Source organism: Podarcis pityusensis, assembly GCF_964106645.2.
Source record: "Podarcis pityusensis genome assembly, chromosome: 14".
Lineage (NCBI taxonomy): Eukaryota > Metazoa > Chordata > Lepidosauria > Squamata > Lacertidae > Podarcis > Podarcis pityusensis.
Genome location: NC_138039.1, coordinates 29,087,186 through 29,107,024, shown reverse-complemented (window position 1 = coordinate 29,107,024; position 19,839 = coordinate 29,087,186). Strand labels below are relative to the sequence as shown.

General features: G+C 47.9%; 1 long non-coding RNA gene across 1 annotated transcript in view; it reads left to right on the top strand.

Annotated features, from left to right (window-relative positions):
• The window catches only part of LOC308463678, a 135,757-nt gene that overhangs the window by 86,062 nt on the left and 29,856 nt on the right, over positions 1 to 19,839 (top strand). The window lies entirely within an intron of this gene.

Genomic DNA, 19,839 nt, shown 5'->3' with positions numbered 1-19,839 from the left:
CGGATGCTCTCTCCCGTAAGCCACAGTATCTGGAGGAGGCAACGCCAGCGGCCGCCATGCACATCTTCGCACCGACAGTGTGGGCGTGCGCTGCTGCAACAGTTGACCTGGAGGTGGTGCGACGAGCGTTGCAGGATGACTCCTTCGCGCAAGCAAAGATGGCAGAGGTGCGCAAGGGCACGGCAGCGACCGACGAGTTCCAGCTGCGAGATGGATTGCTCATCCGTAAAGGGGCCATCTACGTGCCGGGAGACGAACTTCGCGCCAAGGTACTGCAGCAGCTGCACGACGCGCCCACTGCCGGGCACTTTGGCAAGGAGAAGACGGTGGAATTAGTCGCCAGAGACTTCTGGTGGCCCGGAATGAGAGGGGAAGTCGCGGACTACGTGGCGAGGTGTGACACCTGCCAGAGGGCCAAACCAGTGCACAGACCGCCGGCCGGACTGCTGGAACCGCTGCAAACTCCGTTCGAACCATGGGAGAGAGTGGCCCTGGACTTTGTCACGGATCTGCCCAGCTCGAGGGGCAAGACGGCAGTGCTAGTGGTGGTGGACATGTTCACCAAAATGGCCCACTTCATTCCGTGCGCAAAGGTGGCCACAGCGGAACAGACCGCCAAACTGTTCATAGACCACGTGTTCAGGGTTCACGGTCTGCCACGGTCTATCCTGTCCGACCGGGGGCGACAGTTCATCTCAAACTTCTGGCAGAAGCTGATGGGTTTCCTGAACGTCAAGATCAACCTAGCGTCGGCAAGACACCCGCAGACCAACGGACAAGCGGAGCGAGTCAACGCCATCATGCAGCAGTACCTGAGATGCTACGCAAATCAGCAGCCGGCAACATGGGTGGACTACCTGCCGCTCGCTGAGTTCGCCTACAACAACACGAAGCACGTGTCCACGGGGGTGACACCGTTCTTCGCCAACAACGGGAGGCATCCCAGAACCTTCCCGGGATTAGAGAGACTGGGGGAGGGGGAGCCACAGGCAGCGGAAGCCTTAGCGTCAGAGTTGCAGGAGGTTCACGAACAGCTTCGGAGGCAGTTAGAACTAGCAAAGCACGCATACAAACTGCAGGCTGACAAGCACAGAAGGGTTGGGGAAGACATACAGGTGGGAGACTGGGTTTGGTTAGCAGCCCAGGCGGTGCCGGCCAGATCGTTAGCGAAGAAGAAGCTCGGACATAAGCAGCTAGGCCCTTACCAAGTCGAGGCATAGGTCAATCCAGTGGCCTTCCGGTTGACACTTCCGGAGGGATCCAGAATGCACCCAGTGTTCCATAGATCAGTGCTCACGCCCTACAAAGCACCTCACAGATTTCAGGAGCCGGGCACGGCACCAGACCCGCTCAGGGAGACGCCCCCAAGGAGGGGGTCGCCAAGGGGGGAACCCATCAACGAGGTCACAGAGATTTTAGACTCGAGATGGGGGGAAGAGGGTGTAGAATATTTTCTCGCCAGAGAAGGTACCCCGGCCAGCGCCAACAGTTGGGTGCCGGACTATGCCTTGGACGAGCCTCTTCTCAAGGACGAGTTTCATGCCCTTTTCCCACACAGGCCCATGCCAGCCGAGTATTTCGACAACTGGCTTTTCACACCCACATTTTCAGCCAGCACATTCCAGGGGTTCACCTCGGACGAGGAACCGGCACTAGAAACACGTTCCCCGGAGGGATCACCCTCGGGGTCGGCCTCAGACCGTTCCTATTGGTGGGACGATCGACCAGAGGAGCAGTGGCGCAGGAAGTGGCTGGGGGGTCCTTGGCAGGCAACGTCCCCGGAGGAGACCGGGGGAGAGACGGACATGGACGTGTTGGGGGAGGACCTTGGGTTCGAGCACGGCGGCAAAGAGATGGAAGCAGAGGAAATCGAGGTCGGCGAGAGCACGGAGGACGAGCCGGACTTATCCGGCTGGATGCACGCCACGGGGGACGAACTGTATCCGGCACTCACCCCCACAACGACGGAGCACCCAGTACCCACACCTGAAGGAGGGGAGGGGGGAAGGGGGGGCTTCGGGGGGGATGGATGTCAGGGGTTCAGGAGCAGAGGCACAGGAAAGGGAGGAAATAGAGAGCGAGGGGGAGGAGTCCGAAGGTAATGTTAGCGATGACAGCGGTCCGAGGTCTCTGAGTCTTTCCAGCGAATCGGAAGATTCACAGAAAGGGGCTCCCATGGTCAGAGCAAGGGGGGTGCCGAGGGGGACACCCCAGGAAGAAGGGGCCAGAGGGGACTCAGAGAGAAGCAGTTGGAAATCAGGACCAGCGTCCACACCAGAGTGCAGTAGGGGGGAGGAGTCCCAGGCATCGGGATCAGGCGGCGCACTGCCAGTGGGAGGACATGAGTCAGGATTGGCCACGCCTCCATCGGGGAGCGAGGAAACGGTCGAGAGGAAGGTTGAAGGCTGGGCGCGCGCGCCAAGTTCAAATGTACAGGAGGGCGGTGCAGTTGGCAGCCCGGATAGGGAGCCAGGCCCCAAAGCCCGCCGAAAAGACGGGGAGGAGTCAGGGGGGTCAACGTCAGCGTCAGAAGAATCCAGGAAGGAAGGGACCCCGGGGGGTAGCAGGACCCAGAGGAGAAAGGAGAGACGGAAGAGGTGGAGTAAGGCTAGAATCTTAAACTGGTGTACAGGGGGCGGAGACTCAGATGGAGCTTCGCCGATCTAACCATGAGACGTAGAGTTGCACGCAGCAGCTTGAGAATGGAAACTGTAACTCAATAAAGACTTTTGTTTAATGATCGCTGGCTAGCGTGATCGTCTGTGAGCTAGGATCTGGAAGCAGCTCTGACAATAATGTTATGACCAACGTCCTGTGCCCATTTAATCATAGCCGATTTTACCGTTTCATCTTGAGTATTCCATTTCAGCAGCAAGTTATACATTCTTGACAAATTCTTAGTATTGGGTTCTAACAATTCTGTTTCTAATTTGGATCTTTCCACCTGGACAAACATGTGCTTGTTAGGCAATATTTGCATTAAAATACTGGTGAATTTTCACGACTTTTTTTAAAAAAAAAATGCAAATTGCTGCTGAAATGCAGGAAAGTGAGTTTAAAACCAGGAAAAGGAGAAATAGGAAGAACTGAGATCCATCCATCCCTACGTACAGCTCCCCTATTCTCACATTAAAGTTTATTACGGCCAGTTTACCCGAGCCATTGCCTCCATCTCAGTGTCCCACCCCACACCCTGCACAATTCTGAAGACTCTTCTGCATCTGCTATATACCTTTACTCTGCAGTAGAAACTGGAACACCTGGCTTCAGATGCTACGGGAGCTCAGGAACCTCAGGGGGCAGCGAGGCCAGAGAGGAGATGGGTCAAACCCCATGAAGGAGCATCTCCACCCCCATTGTTCAGCCCAGACACTGAGGTCCAGCTCTGAGGGCCTTCTGGCGGTTCCCTCACTGCGAGAAGTGAGGTTACAGGGAACCAGGCAGAAGGCCTTCTTGGTAGTGGCACCCACCTTGTGGAATGCCCTCCCATCAGATGTCAAGGAAATAAACAACTATCTGACTTTTAGAAGACATCTGAAGGCAGCCCTGTTTAGGGAAGTTTTTAATGTTTGATGTTTTATTGTGCTTTTAATATTCTGTTGGGAGATGCCTGGAGTGGCTGGGGAAACCCAGCCAGATGGGAGGGGGAATAAATAATAAAATTATTATTATTATTATTATTATTATTATTATTATTATTATTTGAGACAAAGCTTTGTAACTTCTGTTATTGTCCACTTGCCCCAAGGTTTGTGCGCCCATTGTGGTTAGCTGATTGTTCCCAATAAGAGCCATTTGGGGTCCCCTGCGCTAATGCGTTTCAGACTGCAGTGTATGTGTGTGTTTGTTGGAGCATTATGAAGAGAGGAGACCCCTCTCGGGAACAGCTAGCCCCCCGTCCGAAGAGACGCCTCTCAGAGGAAGCCGCGCGCCGCCGCAAGTGTCCAAGTGAATGGGAACCTTGTTAGGTGGGAAACAAGGATCCCCTGCTAACAAGCTCTTATCTCTGCTTTTGTTTCCAACTGAAGGTGCCCGCCATTAGCCGAAGTGTTAACAAGAGCTCTCAATAGCCTCCAAAGCAGCCAGGCGCCGCTGAATATTCATGAAGGTGCGAAGAGAATGTGGGAAAGCAAACAAGAGGAAGAAAGGGAAGCAGGGGCGGGCGCATTGTCCAAGGAGAAAGGGCACCTAATGCACTGTGAGAAAAGGGGGGGGGGTCACCAGAATGATATGGCCTCCCTTCCAGTAAACTCTGTCCCGTCTTCCTGAGGAAGTTCTTGTCAATTCAATGACACGAGAAGGATGGGGTTTTCCAGCTCCCACCTGCACACACACACACACTGTGCGCACACTGTACATTTCAAATGCATGACTTTCTCTAAGGAATCCTTGGGATCATAAGAACGAACCCCTCCCCCCCCCCCAAGTTGAGGGGCATTGCCATTCAAATGTGTGTTTGTGATGCATCATGTGATCGATTATGCGGGGTGGAATTGTAGTCTGTTAAGGGTACTGGGAAGGGTTGTTCAGTAAGGTGTGAACTACGGATCCCAGGATTCTTTGGGGGAAGCCATGCATGCTGTGTACACAGCTGGAACCTGGGATTTATAGTTCTGTAAGGAGTACAGGGACTTACACTAGGGGTTCTCAAACTGTGGTCTGTGGAACACCAGCGGCCTGCAAACTTCATTCCATGGGGGAAGGCATTAACTATCCATAACAAAATTTAATTGCGTTTTAGTTGCTACTCTTTCATCGCACGTTGTATTTGATTGTATTGCTAATCTGAATTCTATGGAATACAAGAAAATGCAATGTGTAATTAAAGAAGCAATAAAGGCACAATTGCAAACCATAAAGCATCTAGCAGCATGCAGTACAACTGCTACAGCGGGTAGAAAAATCATTAGGTGGTCTGCCAAGACCTTACGCAATTTTCAAGTGGTCCGGGTGGGTGGGGGTAGGGTGGGAGAAAGTTTGGGAACCAGTTGTCTGCATTGACTGACAGCTGCTCTCTACTGTTTCAGGCAGGAGTCTCTCTCAGCCCTACCTGGAGATGCCAGGGATTGAACCTGAAACCTTCTGCATGCAAAGCAGGTGTTCCACCACTGAGCCATGGCCCCTCCCCCTGCATCTCCCAACCATTCAGCTTCATTGGATGATCCTGCGTTCCGGTGGCATATTTACAGCACACATTTAAAGCATTATGATACCACTTGGAACAGTTGTGTCTACCTGCAAAGGATTCTGGGAGCTGTAGTTGTCTGGAGAGCTGTTAGGAGACTCCCTCCCCAAGCTACAATTCCCAGAATTCCCTGTGAAGAGGAAGGGGTTGTTAAACTTCTCTGGAAGGAGAACAGGGATGTCCCAACAGCTCTTTCACAAACAACGCTTTCACAAACCACAGCTCCCAGAATTCTTTGGGGGAAGCCATGATTATTTAAAGTGGTATCATAGTGCTTTTAAATGTACAGTGGTACCTCGGGTTACATACGCTTCAGGTTACGGACTCCGCTAACCCAGAAATATTACCTCAGGTTAAGAACTTTGCTTCAGGATGAGAACAGAAACCGTACAGCAGCGGTGCGGCAGCAGCAGGAGGCCCCATTAGCTAAAGTGGTGCTTCAGGTTAAGAACACTTTCAGGTTAAGAACGGACCTCCGGAATGAATTAAGTACTTAACCTGAGGGTACCACTGTACAGTCATACCTCGAGTTGAATGTGCTTCAGGTTGAGCGCTTTCGAGTTGCGCTCCGTGGCAACCCGGAAGTAACGGAGCGCGTTACTTCTGGGTTTTGCCACTCGCGCATGCGCAGGCGTTCAAAATGATGTCACGCGCATGCGCGAAAGCGGCAAAATGCAACCCGCAGACGTTCCATTCAGGATGCGAACGGGGCTCCGGAACGGATCCCGTTCGCATCCCGAGGTACCACTGTATGTGGCCTAGAACTGTGAGAGAGGAAGGAAAAGGTCTGTCTATCCATCTGTCATTAGCTTTGACACACCAGGTGTGGAATAGGGGCAGGACTTTGGGCTGGCCTGCGCCCTTCCCCGAGCAGTCATCTTGCAAAGCAAATCTTGCGTCCAAAAGGGCTAGAGGAAAACCTGTTGGGAAAAGGAGGGTTGCAGTTTTGTGAAAAGGAAGGTTCTCTCTCTCTGTGTGTGTGTGTGTGTGTGTGTGTGTGTGTGTGTTTGTAGGCTGTTCTTATTACTCTGACCAGTTCCCTTCACAGATGCTGAAAAGTGTGTTTGTTGGGGTGAGGTGTGCTTTTTGGGGTTTTTTAAAGCCTGCCTCCTCACCTCACCCCTCTTTCAAAAGTTTTCAAACTTTTGCATGTTGCTGGTGAGCCGAGGGTCATAGTTTTCACTCAACAAATCGATGAATGGAAACAGATTTGAGAACAGGAGCCACATGGGGAAATGGGGGGGGGTGTTGTTCACGGATAACAACAGCTGCTGGGATGGAGAGGAGGAGGAAGACTGAGGAGGAGGGGGAGAAAGGAACAGATTTTTTTATTAACAAGTGGAAGGAGGGTGGCGGGGAGGAAAGCAGACTGAAGAAATGGGAACACAACAGAAAGAAAGCAATAAAAAAAGAGGGAGAAAATAGGAAAAGAGCACCCTCTATTCCTAAAAAGGCCTTCTTTGGGTGCTGTTTACTGGTCTGCTTGACATGAAATAAAAAGCTAAGGAAATCTAAAAGAACCAGGGAGCTAATGATCACAAACAACTCGGCTACAGGAGCCAAGAAGCCTTTCTGAGCAAGCGAATCACACACAGAATACAAAGTGGAGGGAGAAAGAACGGCCTCTCTAAAAGCAAGCTGGCTTCTCCTGGCAAAGGGAAGGGCGAACTGCAGCCTGCCTGCTGCTGCTGCTGCTGTCGCTACCCATCTTGGCAGCCTCCTGAGAGGAAAACTCGGCCTCCTCCACCTCACCCCACAATCCTTCTCTGAAAACCGCTGAGAATCACCAGTGGGGAGAGTCACAGTTGCTCTCAGACCTGCTTTCCGCCTTCCCCTCGAGGCATCTGGTTGGCCACTGAGGGAACAGAGGGCTGGGCTAGATGGGCCACCTTTGGCCTGATCCAGCACACAGGCTCTTTGGGCCCTATTGCTGACAGGAGGGATGGGGGAAGAAATTAGGTTCAGTTTGTCCCCACCTAATTAACACTTTCTGAATCAATATGTGAACTGAAGCACATCTGCCCATCTAAATTCGCTCTTCTCTGAATTTTGCAACACAGGCCTCCTGCCGAATAAGACTCACAAAAATGCATATACCAAGGTAACATATGCATAAAAGCTCACACACTGGTGAAATTAACCTTTTAAAAATGCATTGTGTTAGGGAGAATAGAGAATATTAGGGGGAAATAATACGTATCTTAGGTAACTTTGCATATAAAATGTGCATGTTAGGAGAAATTTGCATGAAAACGATGAATTTTCACAATAAATTTTCTTTTTTAAAAAGAAATTTGCAATCTGGTGTGGAAATATGGCAAATCTAACATAAAAAAATTAGAAACTGAGAGGAACTGAAATTGACAGATTTACTCATCCCTAGAGGAGGTGGACACTGGAATGTGTTCTGCTTTTTTGGAGTGGAATAATTTGAACTGCTCCATCTTTCTCTTACCAATCAATCAGAGTCCTCCACTTTGAGCCCTCTTCATATAAGAGGATGTGGAGAATTTAGGGGAATGGGATGGTGACCTTACTTCTCTCTTTCCCAGAGGCCTCCCTCTCTCTGGCGTGCTCAGGACCAAAAAAACCTCAGCTGTGTTCGTGGTCAGCCAGAGTTCTGAGACACAAGATACAGACCAGCAGCTCCCAATTTAGATTGCAATATTTTGTTCCTCCAATGATAAATTCACATTACCTCATTTATTTCTGGGCCTGCCACAGCTGTCTGAAATAGACTGGCTTCCTTAAATAGTGGTCCCAGCTTAGACAGACCATCAAACTCTTTTATGCTGAGAAACTGATCCTGAGCTGGAGTTATGCTTTCTCTCCATCTGATCTATTACACACAAAAATTTCTTGCTTCAGTGCTCTTCCATTGGCATTAATATTTTGATCCATATTTATTTTTAATTTGCTTTTTTATATAAAAATACTATAACAGACTGTCCTTCATTGGTTTTTTTTAAACATGAATGGCCACGTGTCAGGGCTTCTTTAGTTATGATTCCTGCATTGCTGGGGTTTGGACTAGATCACTCCTGTGAAGCCTTCCAGCAGTTCTATGGTACCTTGCGGTTGCGGTTGCACATTCATATTCCTTAACATTTGTTCTATACCCTGCGATAAGATTCTGAGCGTGGCTTAACCATCAATCAAGACATCTTGCTTTATTCACCCCCCCTTTTTCAGAAAAACAACAACAACAATGGCCATCTGTCATGGATGCTTTAGTTGAGATTCCTGCATTGCAAGGGTTGGGCTAGATGACCGCCAGGGTCCCTTCCAACTCTACAATTCGATGATTCTATAAAACCTGCTGCCACAGGCTCTCTACCTTTCTGACTTGCTCAGATCATGGTTAGTCAGCATGCAGCCCTGCAGATGCTGTTGGACTCTATCTCCCATCAGCCCTAGCTAGTATGGCCAACGGTCAGGGATGGTGGGAGTTGTAGGCTCCTTATAAAGGTAAAGGGACCCCTGACCATTAGGTCCAGTCGTGGCCGACGCTGGGGTTGCGGCGCTCATCTCACTTTAGTGGCCAAGGGAGCCAGCGTACAGCTTCTGGGTCATGTGGCCAGCATGACTAAGCCGCTTCTGGCAAACCAGAGCAGCACATGGAAACGCCGTTTACCTTCCCGCCAGAGGGGTACCTATTTATCTACTTGCACTTTGATGTGCTTTCGAACTGCTAGGTTGGCAGGAGCAGGGACCGAGCAATGGGAGCTCACCCCGTCACAGGGATTCGAACCGCCGACCTTCTGATTGGCAAGTCCTAGGCTCTGTGGTTTAACCCACAGCGCCACCTGCGTCCCCTCAGGCTCCTTATATCATCAGGCAATTGATCCATCTAACTCAGTATTGTCTGCACTGACTGGCAGTGACTCTCCAAAGTTTCAGGCAGAGGACATTCCCAGCCCTACCTGGAGGTGTCATTGGAGATCGTACCTGGGACCCAGGTTGGCTACCTCTGGCTCAGATCATTTCCCCCTTTCTAAAGGTGTTTCTTTCTGCAGAGACGCGCTCAACGAAATACTGCAGGAGCAAGCAAATCAGCTGCCCTTACCCAAAAGCATCCGTCAGCCCCACAGCAAAAGCACAGGAAATCGATACACCAACAGTAAGATAAATGCCTACCATTCTCACACAAATGGGCTGCCACTTTGGGCAGGAGAAGCAGTGGCAGAGGATGCAGAGAGACACTGGTAGCTAATCTTCAGTGGGGTTTGGGCCTAAATCCTTCCTGGGGGTTTATTTTGAACATTTCCTTTCCACCTTTCCTCAGAAGAGTTTGAGACAGCTAAGAACGATAACATAACAACAACAACAACAAACTTTATTACGGTTGCAGACCAGCATGAGATACAAACATGCGAATGAAATAAAGCACATAAGTCTTAAAAGGGAAAGGGATAAAAGCTAATAGTTAAAAGTGGTTATAACTCACATAAACTTAAAGCAGATACAGACAAAAGATGATAACATAAAATAATGCAACTGTATAACAATAGCGACAATAATAATGCCGACGAAAGGAAAAATGTGAAAAGCAGTCCTTAAGGTATTGAGGTGCTGAGACGGGTAAGAGTTTTTCACACAAAAGTGCTCACCTTCTAGCCTAAAATCCATTAGAGGCTCATCTGAAAGTGTGATGGAAACACAAGGAAGGAATACCAAAATAAAGATGGCAACAGGACTAGCAAGAGGTTTGGTGCTATTGCTTGCGGACTGAACAGAGACAACAGATATTTATAACATCACATGCATGAAGTGGCTTACACCAATGCCAACATGCCTGCGCTACCGCCAACCTTTTTGTGAATTACTGCTGTCAATACTGTAATTATCCCCATCTCTGTAGCATCTGCATTTCGTTTGCCTTGGACCTCACCATTTACAACTCCCACCCTGCATACGTGTGCCCGCAACTCAAGATAACATTTCATGCATCTGATGAAGTGCACTGTAGTCCACCAAAAACTTATGCCACAATAAATTTGTAGGTGCCACAGGACTCTCTGCTGGTTTTGCTCCTGCAAACCAACAGGACTATGTCTCTGGGAGCCCCCCCCCCCCCCGCACCCTGCTGGTACACCAATGCAAACCGATTAGCAAAACAAGGTGATAACCGTCCTTTGGGCTGCAAGAGTCAGCTGGGGCTTTGACAACAAAGCCTCGCAGAGATTAAGTGAGCCCCTCACCTTTCCGAGCTGTGTAGGGAGAGATGGCTTAGGTTTCTCTCCTCCCAGAGCGCATAAGTCAGCATAATGGAAACTGTTGTCCTTTGTCCTGCCTGGCTGCCCAAGATCGTGACTCAGCAATCTGAGAACAGAGACGCAGCAACATGGATGCACATTAAGGAGGTACAATATGCATTTTTCTCACTGGGTACTTTGCGAAAACACGCTTCGGAAAGCTGAGGCTTGCCATGGCTTTTTTAAACAAAAATTAAGGGCTCCATCCAAAGTTCTGTGTCACCAGCACAAGGGCTTTTGCTTTAGCGGACAGGTGAGTTTTGGTATTGTGCAACAGAGGAATCTGATGCAACAGTTGCACTTGTTGTTGTTGTTTAGTCATTTAGTCGTGTCTGACTCTTTGTGACCCCATGGAGCAGAGCACGCCAGGCACTCCTGTCTTCCACAGTTGCACTAGCCTGAGCTTACTCTCAGTATATTGAATAAACTATGTTTATTTTAGAATAAGGTATTTTTTGTTGAATATAAGCAGCCAGCAGGCAAAGAAAAGTGTCTGGAAACAAGAGGGTTTCTGCTCTATAACTTTTCTTTTATGAGAGCCGTTCCCTGTGTAGCAACCAACTTTTGCAAAAGATGAGTGTTCACCCTCTGGATCCTTGTTAATAATAATAATAATACCTCCCTATGTGGCTAGGTTTCCCCAGTCACTCTGGGTGGCTTCCATCACGTATAAAAACATAATAAACTTATTTGCTGAAATAGCTCCGTATAATGGATCCTTTTCTCTTTGTAAAGAAACTTAGATTTGGCATTTCGCACCATCCACCCAGATGTGTGGCAGTTGAAGCTGTGAACTGAATGCACACCAACACTGTTTATTAGTAACAGTTAAAGTAGCAGAGCTGACAATCAAATGTCCCACATGTGGGACAGCTCTCGCTGTCTCTGTGGCAAGACCATATTTCCTGCAGCTACACACTCCATCTCACTGGGGATATTGGGCTACCTGTTGTTGACCCCCTCTAAGACGTCATCCTGAGGCCATGACCGGGAAATGCAAGTCCTGGCGGTCCAGGAATCCTATTCTTAGAACTGGGTTCCTGACCTTCTGTTTAGAAAGAGGGCCCCATCAACAAATAGGGCAACTGTATGGACACACCACACAGTTAAAACTTCCAGACACACACCCCTTCTGCATGTAATATAATGTTTTACGAAGCATCTCCTCATCCCCAAGGCTATACCCATGGGTAGGCAGGGTTGTGGGCCCATTTCTGAAGCTGTAGTGATGAGTACTAATTGCTCTGGTCACCTCCAGAGATTGAGGATTCAGCTATACAGCTGCAAATAAAAGCATGTTTTGAGCATGTTGTAAAGTGCTTTATACAAATGTGACACTAGATGGCGATGGTGAGCTATGGCAAATTCAATATATTTTTCTAAACGGTTTCTTTAAAAAAGTGTTTTCACAATTTTTTTATATGTGTGTAGATTCCACCTGGGTTACTTCATAAACTGTTTAGAAATTTCCTTTGGTTCAAAATGTAGCTGCAGGGACACTTTTTAGAGACCAACCAGTAACAATATATCTCGCCAGTTTTTGAACAGCTTGCAGGCTTCTCATTGGGGCATGGGGTTGGCGATTGTGAGAAAAGTCCAACAGGACTTTTCTTACGCTCTTAGTTAAAGTTCTTAGTTATTTCAGCCTTCAGTCTACAAATGATACGTGTAATTGATCACAACCCCACTTTGCATTTCCTTTCCATTGAAATGAAGAGGGTGGAGCAACACAATTCACATCATTACAGGCAGCAAGACGAAGGATGTAGATTTTGGTGAAAGATGAACTGCAATGGAAAGGAAACAGCTGCATGCATTGCAGAATGGAAAAGGATGCCTTCTTGCATTCCTAGTCCTTAGTACAATCCTCATACCTCCAAAGTGAAATATATAATTTTCCAGTTGAACAACAGTCTGTACGAGAGAGGGAGAAGGAGAGAGCGAGCATTTCCTCTGAAGGAACAGGGGTCATTTCTCTCTCCTCCTGAGTAATGATTGCTTTGTCTGCAGAGTCGATTGCTAGAGAGTTCTGAGCTGTTCTCTCCCCCCACCCTCCATTTCCCCATTTCCTTCACTTGGGCTTCAGAAATGATGGAGTGGCTTGTCTCATTTCCAAGCCCCTCTGACAAATGAGCATTTATACAGCTTCCCGAGAACTCTGGATGATTTTGAAAACAAGTTGAGGTCTGCTAAGTAACCATTTATCAAGCCATTTGCAAAGTAAGGAAGGGAAACTGATCCCACAAGCTACTGGGCAGTTATGAGTGCTTCTCTCTTTTTATTTTTATCATGCTGTGAAAGTTCTTCATTTTGGCTACTGCCCCTTAGGCACTGGGCTGGATTAAAGAATGAGACAACAGAGGAAGGTAGGAAGCTGCCTTATACACGGTCAGACCGTTGGCCCATCTCGCTCAGTATTTCCTACACTGACTGGCAGCAGCTTTCTGGGGTTTCCAGATGGGGAGGTTCCCAGCCCTACTTGCAGATGCCAGGGATTGAGCCTGGATGCAAGGCAGATGCTTTGCCACAGAGCTATGGTCCTGTCCTCTAAAAATAAAGTAAGATTCTAGTCCTCATGGTTCTGGAGGGGGGAAGCATATTTAAATAGGAAGCTGCTTTAAACCAAATTAGGCAGTTGGTAACTCTAACTCGCAAGTCTGATCAGCCTAAGACTTGCCGATCAGAAGGTGGGCGGTTCAAATCCCTGCGACGGGGTGAGCTCCCGTTGCTCGGTCCCTGCTCCTGCCCACCTAGCACGTCAGAGTGCAAGTAGATAAGCGGGAAGGTAAACGGCGTTTCCGTGCGCTGCTCTGGTTCACCAGAAGCGGCTTAGTGATGCTGGCCACATGACCCGGAAGCTGTACGCCGGCTCCCTCGGCCAATAAAGCGAGATGAGCGTTGCAACCCCAGAGTTGGTCACGACTGGACCTAATGGTCAGGGGTCCCTTTACCTTTACCTCTAAATCAGTATTGTCCAGGGTTTTGGCTAGGGAACATTCCCAGCCCTTCCTGGAGATGCCAAGGGGCCTTCTGCATGCAAAGCAGATGCTCTACCACTGACCAGCATCCCCTCCCATACCTCCTGGATGTTTAAGAGCAGCAGGCTGACAAATCCCCACTAACACAACTTGAACTTTATGAATGGAGCAAGGGCAGCCCTTTGAAAGACACAAGAGGTACTTTGTGAAGTTGGTCTACTCAACTCTTTTAGGCAATGTATTATTATTTATTAGAATCACACCTGACCTGTACCTGTATACCTGAAGGAGCATCATCTCCCCTATCATTTGTTTGTTTGTTTGTTGGATTTGTATACCACTCTATACCTGCAGGTCTCAGGGCAGTTCAGCCCGGAGGTCCACCTCCGAGGGTCTTCTGACGGCTCCCTCACTGTGAGAAGTGAAGTTACAGGGAACCAGGCAGAGGGCCTTCTTGGCAGTGACGCTTGCCCTGTGGGACACCCTCCTGTCAGATTTCAAGGAGATAAACAGCATCTTTTGGAAGACATCTGAAGGCAACCCTGTACAGGAAAGTTTTTAATGTCTGATGTTTTATTATGCCTTTATATTTGGTGGAAGCCATTCAGAGTGGCTGGGGTTACCTAGTCAGATGGGTGGGGTACAAATAATTATTATCGTCATCTCCATTCCAAATCATGTCTTCTTTTTCCCTTTCGCAAAGGTGCTACAAAGCCAAGAGCTGAGCAGCTGCCTTCACTGAATCAGAGCGTGGGTCCACCGAGCTCAGTATTGTCTGCACTGACTGGCAGTGGTTCTACAGTATTTCAGGCAGGGGTTCTTTCCCAGCTGTACCTGGAGATTTCCAGGATTGGACCCGGGACCTGCAAGGCAGGTGCTCTGCTGCTGAGCTACGGCCCTCCCTATGAAGAGAACTTGCAGGATTGTCATCTTCCTTGAAGCAGCCATTTCGAAGGGTTAACTTCAAAAGAACTCCCCTCCTTGCCCACTCAGTGCCCTCCAAGATGTGTTGGACTCAGCCTGGTGGGAGTAGCCCTCTCAAACATCTGGAGGGCACCGGCTTGGCTAAGACTGGTGCAAATGCATCTTTACTGATGAGAAATGAAATGTTTCCTGGAAAACAGCTCACTTCGTGTTCTCAGCCGGGCTGATTTCATAATCCATTTTAACATAAAGGCAGGATTTTTCCATCAGTGTCGCTGTCGAAACGGCAATAGCTATTAATCAGGTGCCAAGGAAAACAGACTCGCTGTAAGCTCATCTTCTGCCTGTCTTGTTCAGTTGATTTATACACTCTACCATTCTTGCCCAAATAGAGCTTTCTGTTTCAAATAATTGCGGGGTACCGCAACCAGGGAGCTACCTCGCACTTCCCTTTCGGGAACAGCCACCCATTTATTTATTTTTTCGGTTTTTTAATTAGGCCTTGTTTACAAAAGGTCACACTGCAGTAAACAGACTCTGAGGCAGGGTGGAGATGAGCCATGTCAGGTGAGTTGCCCCTGCTGTGCCCCAGGAAAGGGCAGCCCGTTCTCAGTTAATTGGAAAACGACAAACTGTTCTGGTGGCCTCACCTCATGAAGGATATTGCCGAGTTGGAAGAAGTTCAGAAAAGGGCAGCCAAAATCATATCAAGAGGGATGGAGGAACTCCCCAGCGAGGAAATGTTGCCACATTGTGGGTCTTCGTAGTTTAGAGGAAAGGGAGGCATGATACAACTGTCAAAAAATTATTTGCAGTGGGGAGAAAATGGATACAGAGCTGTGTTTCTCCCTCTCTTGTAATAATGCTACAAATCACAGACATTAAATGAAACTGAATGTCGGAAGACTCCAAACAGATGAAATAAATTACCCATTCACAAAATGCCTAAACTATAGAATTTGCTCCCACAAAAGGTTTTCGCGGCCACCAACAGGGGTGGCTTAAAAAGAATTTTAGACAAGTTCATGGAGAATAAGGCTACTAACCGCAATGGTTATGTTTTCACCAGCGTGAGGAGCGCTGTTGGGCTCTGGACTATCTTGTTGGCTTCCCATAGTTATTGGGTTTGTATTCGGTTTGCTACGCTGAGAACAGGATGCTGAACTTCCTGGGTCTTTGCTCCAGCAGGGCTCTTCTTGCATTCATATATCACATACAGGTGAGGCACCGAGATGCCTTGTGACATCTTGGACAATAAAACAAGTCGCTCTTTTGGGCTGCAGCATCTTTAAACACACTCAGCCTGAATCTGTGGATGATGATCTCCTGCAGCTCCCTCCATAACCACATGTAATTTGCAGGTTGCCTTTTGTTACAGCACTGCCTGCTGGTTGTAGGAGAGCCTCCCACAATTTGATCTAATGATTCCTCACAGCCACAAGGGACAAAAAATTTAAATTTTCCATCCCTGATTGTAGCAGGCCGACAACACTCCCAATTGCAGTTCCTGACTCAGTTAAAGGAGCAGAACTGAGATATGAAATCTTCTGCCCCCCACCCTGTAAGCTTGGACACTGAGTTCGAATTCCACAGACTTTGCATATAAAGAGGTTCTCCCCTCACTGTGCATTGCCTTAGCTCACCAAGTCAAATAAGAATGGTTTCTTCCTTTTGTGCATTTCTCTCTTTTCTCCTTCTCCTTCCCCTTCTCTTCATCACCATGGACTGTATCCAATGCTCTCTGTCCATCTTGCGTGAGCTGATGAGTGAGTTTTAATATTGTGCCACAGAGGAATCCAAGAAAACTTTTGTCTGACAGGTTACAAAATCTCCTGTGCAAAAAAATAAAATCACCAGCTACCTGCTTGTGCATCTTATTATTATTTATTATTTCATTAAATTTATACACCGCTTGATGGTTAAAAAAACAAAAACCACCTCAAAGCGGTTTACAAAAAAATAAAACCACAAAATCAAGAAGAAGAAAAATACAACCATACTTTAACTCATACAATAGTTAAAATACTAAAGGAGATTAAAATTACCTCAACTTTACAAGCGTCTCTGTGGGCTTGTCTAAGCAAGAATGTCCTTAGCAGGAGCTGAAAAGAGTGCTTGATCCCAATAGGCAACAAATATTTTACTAGCAGAGCAACTATGCCACTAAGTGACTAAAACTTAGCACTACAGTGGATATAACCCTGTTACTAGGAAATAAAAGTTAAATAAGGACATTGGCTGGGATGCATTTTCTGGGGTAGGTGGGTATTCACTGAGTTGTAGGGCTGGAAGGGATCCTAAGGGTCATCTAGTCCAGCCCCCTGCAATGCAGGAATCACAGCTAAAGAATCCCTGACAGATGGCCCTCCAACCTCTCTTTAAAAACTTCCTATGAAGGAGAATTGGCCACCTTCACCTTTCATTGTCCAACAATACCTACCATCAGGAAGATATTCCTAATGTTTGGCACTGTGGTCTAAACCACTGAGCCTCTTGGGCTTGCCGATCAGAAGGTTGGCGGTTTGAATCCCCACGATGGGGGGAGCTCCCATTGTTCTGTCCCAGCTCCTGCCAACCTAGCAGTTCAAAAGCACGCCAGTGCAAGTAGATAAATAGGTACCACTGCGGCAGGAAGGTGAACGGCATTTCTGTGTGCTCTGGCTTCTGTCACAGTGTCCCACTGCACCAGAAGCGGTTTAGTCGTGCTGGCCACATGACCCGAAAAGCTGTTTGTGGACAAATGCCAGTTCCCTCGGCCTGAAAGTGAGATGAGCACCGCAACCCCATCGTCGCCTTTGACTGGACTTAACCGTCCAGGGGTCCTTTACCTTTTACCTTACTGTCATTTGAATTAATTGGTTCGAGTCCCACCCTCTGGAGCAAGAGAAAGCAAGTGTGCTCCATCTTCCATGTGGCAACACTTCAGACATTCGAAAATAGCTCTCATGTCAACTCTCAGTCCTCCTCTTCTCCAGGCTGAACATACCCAACTCCCTCAACTGTTCTTCATGAGGCTTGGTTGCCAGACCCTTTATCATATTTGTTGCCCTCCTCTGCACAGAACAGGACACAGTACTCCAGGTGTGATCTGACCATGGCAGAATAGAGTGGTATTATTACTTCCCTTGATTTGGACACTACTTTTGTTGATGCAGCCTAGAATTGCATTGAATTGATTCGTGTTTAGCTTGTGGTCTACTCTGACACCTAGATCTTTTTTTACATAGACTGCTGTCAAGCCAGGTGTCCCCCACCTCATATTTGTGCAGCTGGTTCTTCCTGCCTAAGTGCAAAACCTGTCATTTGCCCCTACTGAAATTCATTTTTGGACCCAGTTCTCCAACCTGTTAAGGTCCTCTTGAATCCTGATTTCGTTCGGTGACATATTAGCTACCCCTCCCAGTTTGTAGAGGGACCGATAAATTACCGTATTTTTTGCTCTATAAGACTCACTTTTTCCCTCCTAAAAAGTAAGGGGAAATGTGTGTGCGTCTTATGGAGCGAATGTGGGCTGCGCGGCTATCACAGAAGCCAGAACAGCAAAGAGGGATTGCTGCTTTCACTGCGCAGCAATCCCTCTTGCTGTTCTGGCTTCTGAGATTCAGAATATTTTTTTTCTTGTTTTCCTCCTCCAAAAACTAGGTGTGCCTTGTGGTCTGGTGCGTCTTATAGAGCGAAAAATATAGTAAGTAGAGCTTAATTTTCTGAGAGAGGTGGCGAGACCTTCTTAGGAAAGCCTACCAGGCTGTTCGGTATGATTCCAAAAGGAAGGAAAACACAAGCTAACTAGACGCTTCCTCTTTGCATAATCAGGAACATCGATGTGCAGACGCGACACCGGAGATGCGCAGCCTGGTTACTGTGAGCCAGGTGTTTCGAAACAGCAGGACGGTGTGTTCTGAAACTGAAAACCCGAACGTCTACTTACCGGTGCAGAACAAAGTGAACAAGGCGTCGAGATATCCTTGACAGGGTGGGGGTGGGGCTGCATGTACAGGGACACGGGGTTTATTTGCCGAGTTTTCGTTAGCCAAGCGAACAGGAGCTTCGGTGTATGTGTGGGTGGGTGTTCCAAGCCAAAATGCTCGAGTTACCTTAGTACAACCTTCACCGCTTGAGCTGAAAATGCAGAACAACCTGCATTTGCAGCTGATGAGACCCTCCTCTCTGGTCAGCTGTTGAAGGAAGGTGCGGCAAGGAGATAAACAGCTCACGGAATCTCAGGGGGCTTTGGGAACACAAAGCGCTGACCTTTGAAGCTGCTTATAGTCTGCGCCTGCAGCGTTCAAGAGAACCTCAACACTTTTAAAGATCAGGAAATCTTCCCATCAGCTCTTAGGCTGGTAGCCACCAATGAAAAATCGTGCTCTGCAATGGTCCCAGGGCCTGAAGGATGACAGCTGGCCCCTTTGAAATGGGCGCCTCATAGGGACATTGGAAGCTGTCTTACACCAAGTTGGTGCATCAAGCTCAGTAATGTCAGCATTGACTGGCAAGGGTTTTAGGCAGCTACGGCAAAGAGTCCATTTATAAAATACAGTGGTACCTCGGATTACATACGCTTCAGGTTACAGACTCCACTAACCCAGAAATAGTACCTCGGGTTAAGAACTTTGCTTCAGGATGAGAACAGAAATCGTGCTCCGGTGGCGCGGCAGCAGCAGGAGGCCCCATTAGCTAAAGTGGTACCTCAGGTTAAGAACAGTTTCAGCTTAAGAACGGACCTCCAGAACGAATTAAGTTCTTAACCTGAGGTACCACTGTACAGCTTCTCCTACCAAATGGGCTTCTTCCTCGAAGGCCAACAAAGCTCTCAACTGACCGCCCCATCATTAGCCACCCATAAAAGTCTTCATATTACGTGGACAGAACGTCCAAAGCTATGGTTTTTTACAGAGCAAAGAAACTGGGAAAAGGAAAAGAGCCAAAGCAACCCAAATAGTAATAATAACTGTGCAAATGCAGCACTTGACAAGAAGAGTTCAGTTGCTGCTCATTCTAGAATCACAGAGCTGTAGAGCTGTAAGGGAACCCAAGAGTCATCTAGCTCAACCGCCAGCAATGCAGGAATCACAGCTTATCACACTGCGCACTTCTGTGATACATAGTTTTTGTTTTCATCTTGTTTTCGGAACTTTTACTGGATAATAAATGTTGTATTATCATTGTTTTTCAGAGTAAACTGCTTAGAGATCTTTACGATATTAAGCGGTAAAGTCGTACCTTGGATCTCAAACGCCTTGGCTCCCAAACAAACAAATCGGCTCCCAAATGATTGAAACCCAGAAGTGAGTGTTCCAGTTTCAGAACGATTTTCAGAAACCGAACATCCAGCATGGCTTACGCAGCTTCCGGTTGGATGCAGGACACTCCTGCAGCCAATCGGAAGCCGCGCCTTGGTTTTTGAACAATTCCGGGAGTTGAACGGACTCCCAGAATGCATTCTGTTCAAGAACCAAGGTACGACTGTATAAAGCAGGGGTCAGCAAACTTTTTC